Source organism: Schistocerca nitens, chromosome 9 (assembly GCF_023898315.1).
Source record: "Schistocerca nitens isolate TAMUIC-IGC-003100 chromosome 9, iqSchNite1.1, whole genome shotgun sequence".
Classification (NCBI taxonomy): domain Eukaryota; kingdom Metazoa; phylum Arthropoda; class Insecta; order Orthoptera; family Acrididae; genus Schistocerca; species Schistocerca nitens.
Window position 1 is genome coordinate 180,309,862 of NC_064622.1, and position 16,394 is coordinate 180,326,255.

Consider the following 16,394-nt stretch of genomic DNA (forward strand, 5'->3'; position numbering starts at 1 on the left):
ACTTGCCCGCGAAAGGCAAAGGTCCCGAGTTCGAGTCTCGGTCGGGCACACAGTTTTAATCTGCCAAGAAGTTTCATATCAGCGCACTCTCCGCTGCAGAGTGAAAATCTCATTCTGGAAGTTTTATGTTGTTCTGCAAATATTATTTGTTTGTCATGAAGTGGCTAAGTGGCTTTCAGCTTCTTGGGACATTGTCAGTTGACAAATGAATGTCACAACCACAGATAAAATGACGTGCTACCTACACAGATATTACAGATATAGGTAGCGAAAATCAGGAAATGATGAAATACTGTTCGTTTACAAAGGAACGCATTATGTTATAGTACGTAAGTATTGTATTATATCCGCCCGTACCGAACAACCTAGACGGTTTTTTTAGCGGTTTCCCAGGTTCGACTTGGTGAATACGGGCTACTACCCTAGTCTTGCGTATGTTGCACGGTTCGCAGACACTTAGAAAAACTTTATTGCGCTTTCGTATGAATAACACTGCTCGCAGACGGTAAGGGCATCTGGCCATCCCTTAAACAAACCATGCCAAACGCATTAATAACGATGTCGACCATGTGCCGATGCGGGACAAAGGCACGCGTAGAAGGATGTAAGTAGGGTCTGTTATACTATGTGTAAACCGTTACATTTAACAGAAAGTGAAGAACAAAGTTTGTAATCTAAGTGGAGAAAAAGGAAATTGTACGAGGGCAGTTCAATAAGTAATGCAACACATTTTTTTTTCTGAAACAGGGGTTGTTTTATTCAGCATTGAAATACACCAGGTTATTCCCCAATCTTTTAGCTACACAACACTATTTTTCAACGTAATCTCCATTCAATGCTACGGCCTTACGCCACCTTGAAATGAGGGCCTGTATGCCTGCACGGTACCATTCCACTGGTCGATGTCGGAGCCAACGTCGTACTGCATCAATAACTTCATCATCCGCGTAGTGCCTCCCACGGATTGCGTCCTTCATTGGGCCAAACATATGGAAATCCGACGGTGCGAGATCGGGGCTGTAGGGTGCATGAGGAAGAACAGTCCACTGAAGTTTTGTAAGCTCCTCTCGGGTGCGAAGACTTGTGTGAGGACTTGCGTTGTCATGAAGAAGTTGAAGTTCGTTCAGATTTTTGTGCCTACGAACACGCTGAAGTCGTTTCTTCAATTTCTGAAGAGTAGCACAATACACTTCAGAGTTGATCGTTTGACCATGGGGAAGAACATCGAACAGAATAACCCCTTCAGCGTCCCAGAAGACTGTAACCATGACTTTACCGGCTGAGGGTATGGCTTTAAACTTTTTCTTGGTAGGGAAGTGGGTGTGGCGCCACTCCATTGATTGCCGTTTTGTTTCAGGTTCGAAGTGATGAACCCATGTTTCATCGCCTGTAACAATCTTTGACAAGAAATTGTCACCCTCAGCCACATGACGAGCAAGCAATTCCGCACAGATGGTTCTCCTTTGCTCTTTATGGTGTTCGGTTAGACAACGAGGGACCCAGCGGGAACAAACCTTTGAATATCCCAACTGGTGAACAATTGTGACAGCACTACCAACAGAGATGTCAAGTTGAGCACTGAGTTGTTTGATGGTGATCCGTCGATCATCTCGAACGAGTGTGTTCGCACGCTCCGCCATTGCAGGAGTCACAGCTGTGCACGGCCGGCCCGCACGCGGGAGATCAGACAGTCTTGCTTGACCTTGCGGCGATGATGACACACGCTTTGCCCAACGACTCACCGTGCTTTTGTCAACTGCCAGATCACCGTAGACATTCTGCAAGCGCCTATGAATATCTGAGATGCCCTGGTTTTCCGCCAAAAGAAACTCGATCACTGCCCGTTGTTTGCAACGCACATCCATTACAGACGCCATTTTAACAGCTCCGTACAGCGCTGCCACCTGTTGGAAGTCAATGAAACTATTCGAGACTAAGCGGGAATGTTTGAAAATATTCCACAAGAAATTTCCGGTTTTTTCAACCAAAATTGGCCGAGAAAAAAAAATGTGTTGCATTACTTATTGAACTGCCCTCGTATGTGGTCGCTTGAAAGTAGGTGGCTGTCTGTGTTAAATGTACATTGATTTCGTGTATCTTTCTGCTTCTCTGAACAGCATGTAAAATGTGACGTTCTGCATCGTAAGGACGGTTCTCGGTTAAAAGTTCCGTTAAGTTTCACTTTGTCTTTCCTAGTGACCTGCTTCTCTCATGTTCTCATAACCAAACTAAAGCTGAGTTTGTATGTGCCACTCTTTCCCAAAGGTTTCATTGGTTCTTTTGTTGTGTATCACTTCGTACACAAGAGTAAGAGCCGGCCGCGTTGGTCTAGCGGTTCTAGGCGCTCAGTCCGGACCCGGGCGACCGCTACGGTCGCAGGTTCGAATCCTGCCTCGGGCATGGATGTGTGTGACGTCCTTAGGTTAGTTAGGTTTAATTAGCTCTAAGTTCTAGGCGACTGATGAGCTCAGAAGTTAAGTCGCATAGTAAGAGTAAGGAAGGGTGGGGTACAGAGCGATGCAGCAACTGTCGTTGTAGGAAAGCTGGAAACGAGCAGAAATGATTAGCAAACAAGTTAACGCAGCAAACAGAAGATTTACTTACCTTGTATTTCCCCAAGCGAACGAACACTAGTTGCAAACAACCCAGCAAGAATTAGAGTCCAGCTGACACTATGTCAACTAGGATGAGACTCACTGTACGAAGCACGAACGACTGTGTTGTAGGTAAGACCGCTCGTGGCACTAAGCCTCTGGAGGCCTGGTTCAGCGGGCACGCACCATTGGGTCCATTAGATCCCCCGCGACCGCTTTCGGCGTCCCACGAAAACTTGCAATTCCGTTGCCAACGGTGACGCCTGTGGGGTTATATCGGTACATGATACCACATCTTTAACGCCGAATAATGCCGCCGCTGGTGGTCTAATGGAAAAGTTGCAGAATCGAATCCCGGCCGGAACACCGACAATTTTAATCTGCCTTTAACCCACTAGTCTTCATGTGTCAGTGACGGAAAGAATCGTTAATAACGGCACCTGGATCGGATTCCAAGTTAGAACTGTAGATTACCTTCCCCTGGATGAATAACTAGGGCAGCTTTGGCACTTTTAACAGACCGTTTTGCCACACGCAATTATTGTTATCACTGAATAGTAATTTTACAATAACAACAACACTTCAAAACTATTATTTAATAGTAGAGACACAATGAAACCTTTGACAAGAAAAGTGTTAGAACGAGCAGCACAATGGGATGGATTCGTAAATTTGATATGAAAACACAGTTTGCAGAGTGATCATTGCAATGGGTCCAGCGAGCCTTGAATTATCTCTTCGCTCCGATTTAGAATTCCTACTTAGAACACCAGTCAACGAAATTCTCATGCTTCCACGTATGAGGTTCCCTCGGTAATACGATTTCATCGCATTTGTTGGAAGTCAGACGTATAGTGGGGATTTGTGACATTTTAGTTTATTGGACATGAACTTCCAAACTACTAAACACCAATCAAAGAAATTTTCATGCTTCCATACGTGAGATCCCCATGGGAATAAGATTTTATCGCGTTCGTTGGAAGTCAGACATAGAGGGTTTTTTGTGACATCCTAGTTTAAGGGACATAAACTTCCAAACTTCCATTTTATAAACAAAGCTTATACAGGACGTCCAAACCTTAACAGTCAAAATTGTCCTAAGCCGAGCGATCTGAGATAGGACCACTGGTCGAAGACGAAAATTTTAGGTGGTACGAGGCTAGTAACGAGGATTGTGTGTGAGGCTCGCGTTTCTAAACTACAAGATTTTTACCCTTCAGTCATCTCGTGCCACGTATGTCATTTTTTATACGTCAGGTTTAGCATACCACGTCGAGTTTACGTGATTTGCGATGTTTTTGAGCTTTGCAGCGATCCTGTAAGAATCCAGAAGCGTGGCGTGCGCGAAATCTAAACTCGCTCTCGTCCTTCAAATTTACTTAGTGCATTACGAGAAATTATAAAAAGCCATTAAGGCCGTTTTTTTTATTTCCCATTCCTTTCTCAATTCGTATTCCGCATCTGTTATTCGTCTTGGCTGAAGTTCGTCAGGTGCATCATTTACTATGAATAAATATTCGTTCTAGTCGAAAATCAAAAACCTTTGTCCATTATGTCGGACAAGAACGGCCACTTTGATGATAATAATTTCTATTCAACAGTATTTTGTTGCGTCATGGGCATATATTTAGTGTTAGTGGAGTGTTGTTGTGTGTGATGTATTTGAATATTTATTTGGTCGCGCTACTAACTGAGATGTTATATGGTCATTTTTCTTCAGTCGAAAATTCGAACCTTCATCTTTGTGATCCATTTAAAAAAAATTTCCTTTTCGGTTTACAACAAAGTTAATTTTCTTTTACGTCTTAATCCATTAGACAGAACAAGCACATCTAATACCATTTATTATGCTTTCAGATTCATAGGGCATAAACCAAAACCGGTTTGTATGTGCTTACTGAAAATCACTTGTTTTCGTTTCTGCATATTGCGAATAGGTGCCGGTATCTGCCTGAAGTAAGATGTTTATCGCAGTGTCAGTGTCTCTTGGAGAAACAAAGGTGATTTCGTTTTGTTTCTAGTAATTTCGAACTAGAATAAGTTAATAATATGCTGCAAAATGCTAATACATTGTACATTACAGATAATTATAATTTATTTCATCACACTAATGCAACGATATATTTGGCACATTCGGGAGCGAACTGTACTTCCCGCACTACGCTGTCATTGTTTCAATAATTTTTACGCATTTCGTACAGTTTTCGGAGCATCGCATATATACTCACTTATTTTGTAACATTAATATTAATCGTTTCCAACATATCATGAATCACACAAATTTTTTAAATTTGATATTTTGATCTTATTTTGCCGCACAACAATAAACTGACAACTAATATAAATATCTCATTCCTAAAATATAAGCTCAGGTGTGAAGAGATTGTACCGAACTGCTGCCGGCCTCATCGATGTTGATGATGCTGCTATAAAAGGAAGTACGCCATCGATTACCATGTGTCTATGGTAGAGATTACTGCTGGTCACCATCCATGACGGCGTACGAAGAGATGGTGCATTACTCAACACAGAGTAAAGTTACGAAAGATGAAGTTCTGCTGTCTATCAGAAAAGCACTACATTGTGGAGCGTGGTGTAGCGGTTAGAAACACCGATTCGTAAAGCAGAAGACGCTTCTTTAAGTCTAACCTCTTGACAGTACACATAGGTGACGAATCACATGGCATATCTCCTAATATCGTGTCGGACGTCCTTTTGCTCGGCGTGGTGCAGAAAATGCACTTGGTATGGTCTCAACAAGTCTTTGGAAGTTCCCTGCTGATACATGCTCCCTCTATAGCCGTCTGTAATTACGAAAGTGTTGCCAGTGCCGGATTTGATATCTAGATTATGTCCCACAAAATAATGTTCGATGCGATTCATGTCAGGCGAACTGGATGGACAAATCATACCCTCTAACTGTCCAAAGTGTTCTTCAAACCAATCGCAAAAAACTGTGGCCGGTGACATGGCGCATTGTCATCCATAAAAATTCCATCGTTTTAATGAACCTAAGTCCACGAATGTCTGCAAATGGTCTCCACGTAGCCGAGCATAACCATTCCCAGTCAATGATAGGTTCAGTTTGACAGAGGACTCAGTCCATTCCATGTAAACACAGCCCACACCTTTATGGATCTACCACTACATAGCGCAGTGCCTTGTCGGTAACTTGGGTCCATGGTTTCGTGAGTTCTGCGCCACGCTCGAACCCTACCATCAGCTCTTACCAAATGAAACAGGGACCCGTATGACCAGGTCGCGGTTTTCCAGTAATCTAGGGTCCAACTGACATGATCACGAGCCCAGGAGAGACGCGGCAGGTGACATCGTGCTGTTAGCAAAGGCATAGCGTCCGTCGTCTGCTGCCATAAAGCATTAACGTTAAATTTCTCCACACTGTCCTTACCGATATGTTCGTCCTGCGGTTATTTCACACAGTGTTCTATTCCTGTTAGTACTGACAAATCTACGCAAACGCCGCTGCTCCCGTTCGTTAAGTGAAGGCCGTCGTCCAGTGCGTTTTCCGTTGTGAGAGATTTTGCCTGGAATTTGGTATTCTCGGCACACACTTGACACTGTAGATCTCGGAATATTGAATTCCCCAATGATTTCCGAAACAGAACGTACTATGCATGTAGCTCCAGTTACCGTTACGCGTTCAAAGTCTGTTTAGCGTCGCGCCGCCGTAATCGCTTTAAGAACTTTTTTCTCACGAATCATCTGAGTACAAATGACAGCTCCACCAAAGCCCTTTCACACCTTGTGTGTGCGGTAGTACCGCCATCTAAATATGTGCATATCGCTGTCCCATGAGTTTTGTCACTCTGTGTATTTTTCATGTAATATTTAAGAGTTCTTCACTAGAAACTTTCTGTCAAGAAAAATTTGTTGGTTCGACAAAAACTAATGTTGAGTTTAAGGTGCAGCTTTCTCAGTGTCGAGGTAATTCGGATAAGACTACACTTCGTGTTTTGTTTGTGTGACTGGCCATCTGTAAGTACTAAATACTGGCTTTCAGTGAAGACACTGTTCTCGTATCCCTCGTTGACTTCTAGCAATCTCGTGATAAGATTTGGCGGAGACTCTGTGCACTTCTTAACATCGGCACGTCAAGATTCAAATTAAAATTTTCTAAATCATGGGGGTGAAGAGACAAACTGTGAAACAATACTAAATGCCTTCTCTGAAAGCTACCGAGTTGAGATAGTCCGGAAACCCGCTCATGATGGAAATACGAGGTGCGACAATAAAGTAACGAGACATGTGGAAAAAAATGATGCTTACCGTTTTAGTCAAGTTTAGTGTTGTCTCCTTCAAAGTAGTTCCCTTATGATTGCAGACACTTTTTCCAGCGCTTCTCCCATTGATGGTAAAATTTCTGGAACTCATCTTCTGTAATATCCTCCAAGACCCTCGTCACAGCTTTTTGGACATCTTGTGTTGTTTGAAAATTGTGTCCTTTGACCGCCGTTTTGACTCTTGAAAATAGAAAAAGTCTCACGGAGCGATATCTGGTAAACAAGGTGACTGTGGTAGTACTGAAATTTGTTTTGGGGTTAAAAATTGCTGTACTGACAGAGCAGTATGGGATGGCGCATTATCGCGATTCAGAATCGATATCAAGATCGTCAGTTGTTATTAGACGAACCGTTTCTCTATTGATGTTCAGTTCTTCTGCAATCATTTTCATGGATAATCTTCGATCAGATCGTATGAGTTCACGCACCCTGGCCAAATGGACATCCGTCCGTGAGGTTGATGGTCGTCCACCGCGCTCTTCATCTTCAACATTCGTTCTGCCTTCACTAAACATTTTATGCCAACGAAAAACTTGAGCTCTTGACATAACTTCCTCTCCAAAAGCCTTCTGAAGCTTACCGTAAGTAGTCGTCGCGTTTTCACCCAATTTAGCGCAAAAAGAAATGGCATACCGTTGCGCAATATTATGTGGTTCCATTTCCGTGACGAGAGACACAAACACGTGTTAGCTTATTACAGCACAACTCACGGTTGAGTAGTTGCATCGAGGTGCTGCTTGGACTAGAAGCAGCTTATAGACCGAGGTCAAAGATATTGTGCCTACGCAAGCCTGCAGGGTCACCACATCTTGCAAAGAAAATCATTACTTTATTGTCGCACCTCGTATATTTGATCGAATGGCAACAAGCAGACCTGACCACTTGGATAATGTCAACATTGAAACTGGTATCTGTGACCATAAGGCGGTTGGGGCGACGATGATTAACGTAGTTCAAAGGGTAACTAAAACAGGTTGAAAGTTCTTTTATGTTCAGTAACCTAGATCAGTTCGGAGGTTGAGGGAAGACAATGACTCACTACTTCCAAAAGGACCATGCCTAGTGAAGAACTGTCAACGGCCGCGCCAAGGTGAAATCACTGGTTACCGTCAGATCACCAAAGTTAAGCACTGTCGGTCGTGGCAAATACTTGGATGGCTGACCGTCCGGGAAGCCGTGTGCTGTTGACAATTGTACTTTTGTCTTTACGGTGGAGAATCCATACTTCCTGAAACAAAAGTGCCTGCGGGCGCGAAGGATAGGGAAAAATCTTTCCAATTAGGCCGCTGAACCTGACTTTCGGGGCATATCAGCGAATCATGCTATATGACGTTACTAGTGAAGAACTACGATGTTCAAACCAATGTTCATGTTGATGACAGCTTTACCTTTTTTTAACTAGATAAAGAGGCAGTAGTGGGCATGGGCGTTAGCATGGTCATGTAGAGGAAATCTGGATAAAATCTAGAAGAATAACTGACCAACCACTAAATATATGTGTACGTGGTAGACACACTCGTGATGGGAGGGACCCTACGAGGTATACTTTCTCTGTGCAGGAATTTCTTTAGAAACTACTGCACAATTAGTGTAAATCGAAATACAGTGCTGTAGTTAGATATTAAAGAAAACGAGTTTGGCTGTCAGTAGAGCAATGTGTGAGGCTGTAAAGAATCGGAATCTTATAGAAAGACCTGTCACAAAACTCAAAGAAATTTTGGTCCTGCGTAAAGGCAATCATTACCACAAAACTTAGAGCCGAAGCCCTCATGGATTACAACGAAAGATAAATTAAGGTTATCAAAGCACAGCTGAAACTTTTAACACCGTTTCCCAATACTACACTCCTGGAAATGGAAAAAAGAACACATTGACACCGGTGTGTTAGACCCACCATACTTGCTCCGGACACTGCGAGAGGGCTGTACAAGCAATGATCACACGCACGGCACAGCGGACACACCAGGAACCGCGGTGTTGGCCGTCGAATGGCGCTAGCTGCGCAGCATTTGTGCACCGCCGCCGTCAGTGTCAGCCAGTTTGCCGTGGCATACGGAGCTCCATCGCAGTCTTTAACACTGGTAGCATGCCGCGACAGCGTGGACGTGAACCGTATGTGCAGTTGACGGACTTTGAGCGAGGGCGTATAGTGGGCATGCGGGAGGCCGGGTGGACGTACCGCCGAATTGCTCAACACTTGGGGCGTGAGGTCTCCACAGTACATCGATGTTGTCGCCAGTGGTCGGCGGAAGGTGCACGTGCCCGTCGACCTGGGACCGGACCGCAGCGACGCACGGATGCACGCCAAGACCGTAGGATCCTACGCAGTGCCGTAGGGGACCGCACCGCCACTTCCCAGCAAATTAGGGACACTGTTGCTCCTGGGGTATCGGCGAGGACCATTCGCAACCGTCTCCATGAAGCTGGGCTACGGTCCCGCACACCGTTAGGCCGTCTTCCGCTCACGCCCCAACATCGTGCAGCCCGCCTCCAGAGGTGTCGCGACAGGCGTGAATGGAGGGACGAATGGAGACGTGTCGTCTTCAGCGATGGGAGTCGCTTCTGCCTTGGTGCCAATGATGGTCGTATGCGTGTTTGGCGCCGTGCAGGTGAGCGCCACAATCAGAACTGCATACGACCGAGGCACACAGGGCCAACACCCGGCATCATGGTGTGGGGAGCGATCTCCTACACTGGCCGTACACCACTGGTGATCGTCGAGGGGACACTGAATAGTGCACGGTACATCCAAACCGTCATCGAACCCATCGTTCTACCATTCCTAGACCGGCAAGGGAACTTGCTGTTCCAACAGGACAATGCACGTCCGCATGTATCCCGTGCCACCCAACGTGCTCTAGAAGGTGTAAGTCAACTACCCTGGCCAGCAAGATCTCCGGATCTGTCCCCCATTGAGCATGTTTGGGACTGGATGAAGCGTCGTCTCACGCGGTCTGCACGTCCAGCACGAACGCTGGTCCAACTGAGGCGCCAGGTGGAAATGGCATGGCAAGCCGTTCCACAGGACTACATCCAGCATCTCTACGATCGTCTCCATGGGAGAATAGCAGCCTGCATTGCTGCGAAAGGTGGATATACACTGTACTAGTGCCGACATTGTGCATGCTCTGTTGCCTGTGTCTATGTGCCTGTGGTTCTGTCAGTGTGATCATGTGATGTATCTGACCCCAGGAATGTGTCAATAAAGTTTCCCCTTCCTGGAACAATGAATTCACGGTGTTCTTATTTCAATTTCCAGGAGTGTATTTTACAAGATAAAAACCTAGAACCTCTCCGACTGAGCACACTCATCACTGTAAAGTTGAGTGATGCACGTACTAGTGTCAGTGCCGTCGAGAAACTGCTGAAAGCGCGTAAGTTAAACAAAGCGCCACAATCCGATGGCGGCCCTATGAGACTTTATAGAGAATTTGTATAAACTCCTGGAACAAAAGCACTTCGGCCAGTAACTGCAAAAGGCACAAGTCATGACCATCCACAAGAATAGCAGAAGTTACCCACTTACCTACCGTCCCAAACCTTTTACATACATCTGTTATAAAATCTTTAAACATAGTCTGAGTTCAGATGTCAAGACGTGTCTCGAACAGCCGGCCGTGGTGGCCGCGCGGTTCTAGGCGCTTCAGTTCGGAACCGCGCTGCTGCTACTGTCGCAGGTTCGAATCCTGCCTCGGGCATGGATGTGTGTGACGTTCTTAGATTAGTTAGGTTTAAGTAGTTCTAAGTTCTAGGGGACTGATGACCTCAGATGTTAAGTCCCATAGCGCTCAGAGCCATTTTCGTGTCTCGAACAGAATGACGTCCTCGAAGACAAGCTCACACTTTACTCACATGACATCCTGAAAGTTAAGGATCAGGGCCGTCAGATAGATAGAGTATTTCTTGACTTCCAAAAAGCATTTTACTCCGAACCGTACCAGCGCTTGTTAAGGGAAGAACAATATCAAACGAAATTAGTGACTGGGATGACTTCTTGCTTATGGATAACAGAAGTAGAAGTAACTTAAGGCGAGCTGCAGAGAAGTTTGTTGGGATCGTTGCTGCTCATATTAATGCCATAGTAGTCAATATTGACGCAAACTGTGCTGTACGCTGTGTGAAGTCGTAACTAGCTTCGCTGGCTGGTGTGCTATGGGTCGCGATATCATACTTGACCACCGGCAATAGCTTGGTACAAAGTATTTATCAACTCTCAAAGATCCTCGAAAGATTTTGTGTTTGTACTGGATGGTTATATCGAAACTGTCGGCGTAGCGAGTACTGCAGTTAGGGGCTCCATACATGGAAGGACGCTGGAACATAGTAGACATGTACCATCATTAATAGGCGCGCTCGCAGAGTAAGCTGAAAAAATAACGGTTCCAATTATAATCACTAGGTGAAAATATGACGCTGTGGGCAGTCAGAATGTGGTATGGATACAGGAAAATGGCAAGAACAGTCAAACACATCATAACGGTAGAGCTGGCACGTTTATTACGATATGGTCACAAGCTCCAACATGTGACTAGTATGATCTCCAAACTTTGAAATTACGCTGCACCTGTAACACGGCATGGTCGACAGTTGGTCGCAGCATATCGAGTGTAATCGGAGCGACATGTCATCGCTGCTCCCAGCACATCCGGTGTAATCAGAGCGATATGTCATCATAAGCTATCCTTTGTATCAGGACAAGTCCGGAAACACCCCTGCAGACACGATCTGTCTGATATCACCAAAACCAGAAGTAACAGGGATTTAGGTCGGGAGATGAGGAAGGTCACACATCTTGAAATTGCCTAGAGATGATGCGGTTGTTATTAAACCTTTCTCGAAGTCGTGCCACCCCAAATTGCAAGAAAACAGTGGTGTGGAACACAGTTGCGTTCTTGCAAAGCTGGAGTCACGTGTAGCACAAGCAGATCCTCGTAACGTGCAGACTTCACTGTACACCTAACAGGTCCGCGAAATGTCATCTCCTCGAAGAGAAGTGGACCAGCAATGAAGGAACTTGTGAAACTACACCACACAGTCACGTAAGCTGAGAGCAATGGATGTTTCTGCACAACATATTATGGAGTGAACCCCACCTGTGACTATTCCGTACAGCAACGTCACCGCGCAGATGAATACGTACCTCTTACGTCTGAAGAATATTCAGCGGCAACGTTTCATGTGAGCCCAAAAACGAAGGGAAAAGTCACGGCAAAGTAGCGTATCTTGGAGCTTCATTTGGTGCACATTCTGAATGTTGTAGGGATGTGTAAAACTGGCTGTAAACTCTTCCTGAATTGTTGATCCAGGGAGTCAGTGCCCGTGACAGACCGAGCGCTGGCTGCAGAATTGTAGGCATGAGCTGGATGGTCAGCTATACTTAAAGCTACTTCATCATCAACTGCCCACGGAATGGGCCTCCGCCCTCTCTCTGCTGCACCACCTAATTCATCTGCTTCTTCAAATTTCTCGATCGTACTGTTTACCCCATTTGTTGACATGGAGTCTCTTCGTAATAGCTTCTGTCGCCCATTTTCCCGTTATGCAGTGCTACTATTGCTGCCGTTCTGATGAAACAATTTTAGCACCAATACACGGTTTCCCTTCTCAATAGCCACTGAATTTCGTACGGAAAACATGAACCTTCTTAACCCTTTACACCGACGGTCGCTTCACAAAAGAAATCATCACGCGTCGCCAGGCGCCAAACTTCTTAATGGTGTCAAACAGTAAACAATTGACGCTGTGACTGCTTAAAGTGTTGTGTCGACACGAGAGCCGACACAGTGTGTTTGAGGGTGGCCGAGATGCACGCTATTTGTGCACGAAGGATGGCGTGAGGTCTGAAACAAGATACGTAATGAATGCTATAAAGAAAAGTACGTAGCTGCGGAAATACTTAACTTTATTCCATCCTTGTGGTACATCGCTCTTGACGAATCAAGTGAGACTCTTAAGATACATGCAATGTTACAAATGGCGCCTTGCTAGGTCGTAGCCATGGACTTAGCTGAAGGCTATTCTAACTGTCTCTCGGCAAATGAGAGAAAGGCTTCGTACACGCGGGTCCGACATGTACTAATGGACCGCGGCCGATTTAAAGCTACCACCTAGCAAGTGTGGTGTCTGGCGGTGACACCACATAAAGTACCATATTTTCACCTGGTGGCAGATAGAAGGACTATTATGTTTTTCAGCTACTCCGCAAGTGTAACAATGAACGAACATAGTTACGATGTTTCAGAGTCCTCTAATGTGTACAGCCCGCAGTGCAGCATTCGCTATATTCTTGAATATCAGACGTTTGTATAAATATTGGTTGGTGCATAAGTTCTTAGAATTCTTCCATAGGTTAAAAAAAAACACAACAGATTCAAATAACAGATATGTTAGTTGTCTGTAATACATATATAACAGTCTGCAAACGCTGAGCAACTTCTCGATTCATCCACTGTAAAAATCACGTGGATCTGAGGCAAAGAATTCCTCGATCCATGTTCGGAGCTCATTTTCATCGTAAAAGGAAGTTCATTAAAGGTTATTCGAGAGAGAGAGAGAGAGAGAAAAAGGTGAAAAACTGAGGGCCTCTAGCAGAATGCGGGCGGGCGGTATGGTTGGGGGTAGCATCACTTCACGCCGTCTTCCTGGTTGTTGTTCTTGGATTGCGTCTGCATGATGTCTCAATTGTTGACAGTAAAGTCACCTCAGGGAAGCAATTCGTAGTACACCAAACCGTTGCTGTTCCACTAATTGCATTACATTATGTTTTGTCGATACGCGCACGTCTTTGTAATGATGGGAGCTGCTTCTTTGTTCGTGTTCAATCATTCCCTTCTTTTCCTTATGTTAGCATAAGACACCATTTCTCGTGACCAGTAACGATACCGCGTAGGAATGGTCGTTTTTTTTTTTTTATGAGACAGTTGATGACGAGCAAGCAGAGGTACACATATGGCCACCCATCGATTTTTGTGGTTTTGGATTAGGGTATGTGGTACCCTTACGCCCGATTTTTGAACCTTCCTCATTGCTTGTTAATGTCGCATGAAGGTGCAATGATCACACTTCGTCACATTTGTCAGTTCTCGAGTACACTGACGTGGATCACAGTGGATTAATGCTTTTAAACGATCTTCATCAAATCCCGAATGTCTCCCTGTCTTAAAACAAGAAGAACGTTTTCTTACCGTTCTCTGTCCAATGTCATTATCGCCATAGGCGGCGAAAATGTTTCTGGCTGCCTCCGCTGCTATCACACCTCCACTGAACTCAAACAGAAGAAAACGTCAGAAATGTTCCAAATTAAAGGACAAAATAACAATACATAAACTGAAATAGCAACGTTGGACTACAAATAAGAAATGACAATCGATAAATCAACCCATAGCAACCGGGACATCAATACACAAAACAAGAACGCTACAATGTTTCGCACCAATATAACATATGGTCTGTAGTTGAGAAATGAAGATAAGCTCACTAGACGAGAGAATATTTAGGTGAAAATTAAAAAGAAACGAACTTCCGTTGATGCCCTCTTGAGAAGAGAAAATTAGAAGAGCGAGTGAGATCAGGTAGTCGTATACACTATGAAGCTATTTGAACTGAAAGTAAGGTGCGAAATATGTTGCATGAGAGGTGAAGGGTGATTTTGCTTTGTTGGAGGGATTTTGCAAATTTATGATGCATTTGCTAGTGAAACCACATACCAAATGCTAATGCGGTCAGTCACAGAGTACTTCTAGAGTTTTTGGGGTCTTCATTAACTGTACAGTAGCCACCGAAGAAATTCAGAGATTTATTGGTAGAATTACATCAGGTCGGTGTAATAAGCGTGGAACTATAAGGGAGGTGAAACTTTCTGGCAGATCACTACTGTGTACCGGACTGAGACTCCAACTTGGGACATCCGCGTGTCGCGGACAAGTACTCTGTTGACTGGGCAATCAAAACACTACTTACGATTCGCCTTAGTTCCGCCAGTACCTTATCTTCTATCTTCCCGTTTTACATTGTGCTTAGGCGAGAGTCACCAACAAGTACAAACTTCAAGAGTTACATGACACACCAGTCTTCTGATTGGATTGATGCGGACCGCCACGAATTCCTCCCCGAACCAAACTTTTCATCTCAGAGTAGGACTTGCAACCTACGTACTTTATTATCTGTTAGATGTATTCCAACATCTATTTCCCCCTAAGATTTTTACCCTCTATAGATCCCTCTAGTACCATGGAGACTACTCCCTGATGTCTTCCTACACGTCCTGTCATCCTGTCCCTTCTTCTCTGTGTCTTTAGTTGACTTCTCTCGGAAAGGAACATCGTCTTTGCCAGTGGTGATATATTCCTTATGTCCTACTTTCTCCGTCCGTTATGGGTTGTTTTGCTGCCTAGGTTGCAGAAATGGCTCTGAGCTCTATGGGACTTAACATCTGTGGTCATCAGTCCCCTAGAACTTAGAACTACTTACCCCTAACTAACCTAAGGACATCACGCACATCCATGCCCGAGGCAGGAGTCGAACCTGCGACCGTAGCGGTCACGCGGTTCCAGACTGAAGCGCCTAGATCCGCACGGCCACACCGGCCGGCTAGGTTGCAGAATTCCTTAACTTCGTCTGCTTTGTGGCACCCAACTCTGAGGTTAAGTTTCTCGCTGTTGTCATTTCTACTACTTCTCATTACTTCCATCTTTCTTCGATTTACTCTCAATCCATATTACACTCAACACATCCTGTAACACTTCTTCACTTTCACTGAGGATAGCAATGTCATCATCGAATCTTTGCACTGATATTGTTTCACTTTGAATGTTAATCTTGCTCTTGAACATTTCTTTTATTTCCATCTTAGCTTCTCCGATGTATAGATTGAACGGTAGGGAGAAAGATTACAACCCTACCTCACCTCTTTTTAATCTGAGCACTTAGTTCTTGTTTTTCCATTCTTATTGCTCCCTTTTGGTTCTTGTACATAGTGTATATTACCTGTCACTCCCTGCAGCTTACCCCTACTTTTCTCAGACTGTCGAACATCTGAGCACTTAGTTCTTGTTTTTCCATTCTTATTGCTCCCTTTTGGTTCTTGTACATAGTGTATATTACCTGTCACTCCCTGCAGCTTACCCCTACTTTTCTCAGACTGTCGAACATCTTGCACAATTTTACATTGTCGAACACTTTTTCCAGGTCAACAAATCAAATGAACTGTCTTCAGTCTTACTTCTGTTATGAAGCGCAACATCATGAATGCCTCTCTGACGCCCTTACCTTTCTTAAAGTCAAACTGATCGTTATCTAACATACTCAATTTTTTACCATTATTCTGTATATTACGTTTATCAGCAACTTGGCTACATGAATTCTTAAGCTGACTGCTGACTGAGCGATTATTCTCGCACTTCTCAGCTCTTGTTGTCTTCCGAACTGTGTGCATGATGTTTTCCGAAAATCTGATGATACATCGCCTGTCTCATACATAATAATAGACCCCCTATCTCTT

General features: G+C 44.5%; 1 protein-coding gene and 1 pseudogene across 1 annotated transcript in view; one reads left to right on the top strand and one right to left on the bottom strand.

Annotated features, from left to right (window-relative positions):
- Window positions 1-16,394, bottom strand: part of LOC126204089 (neuropeptide Y receptor type 1-like) — a 305,126-nt gene that overhangs the window by 173,486 nt on the left and 115,246 nt on the right. The window lies entirely within an intron of this gene.
- LOC126204803 (5S ribosomal RNA) lies at window positions 7,968-8,085 on the top strand (annotated as a pseudogene).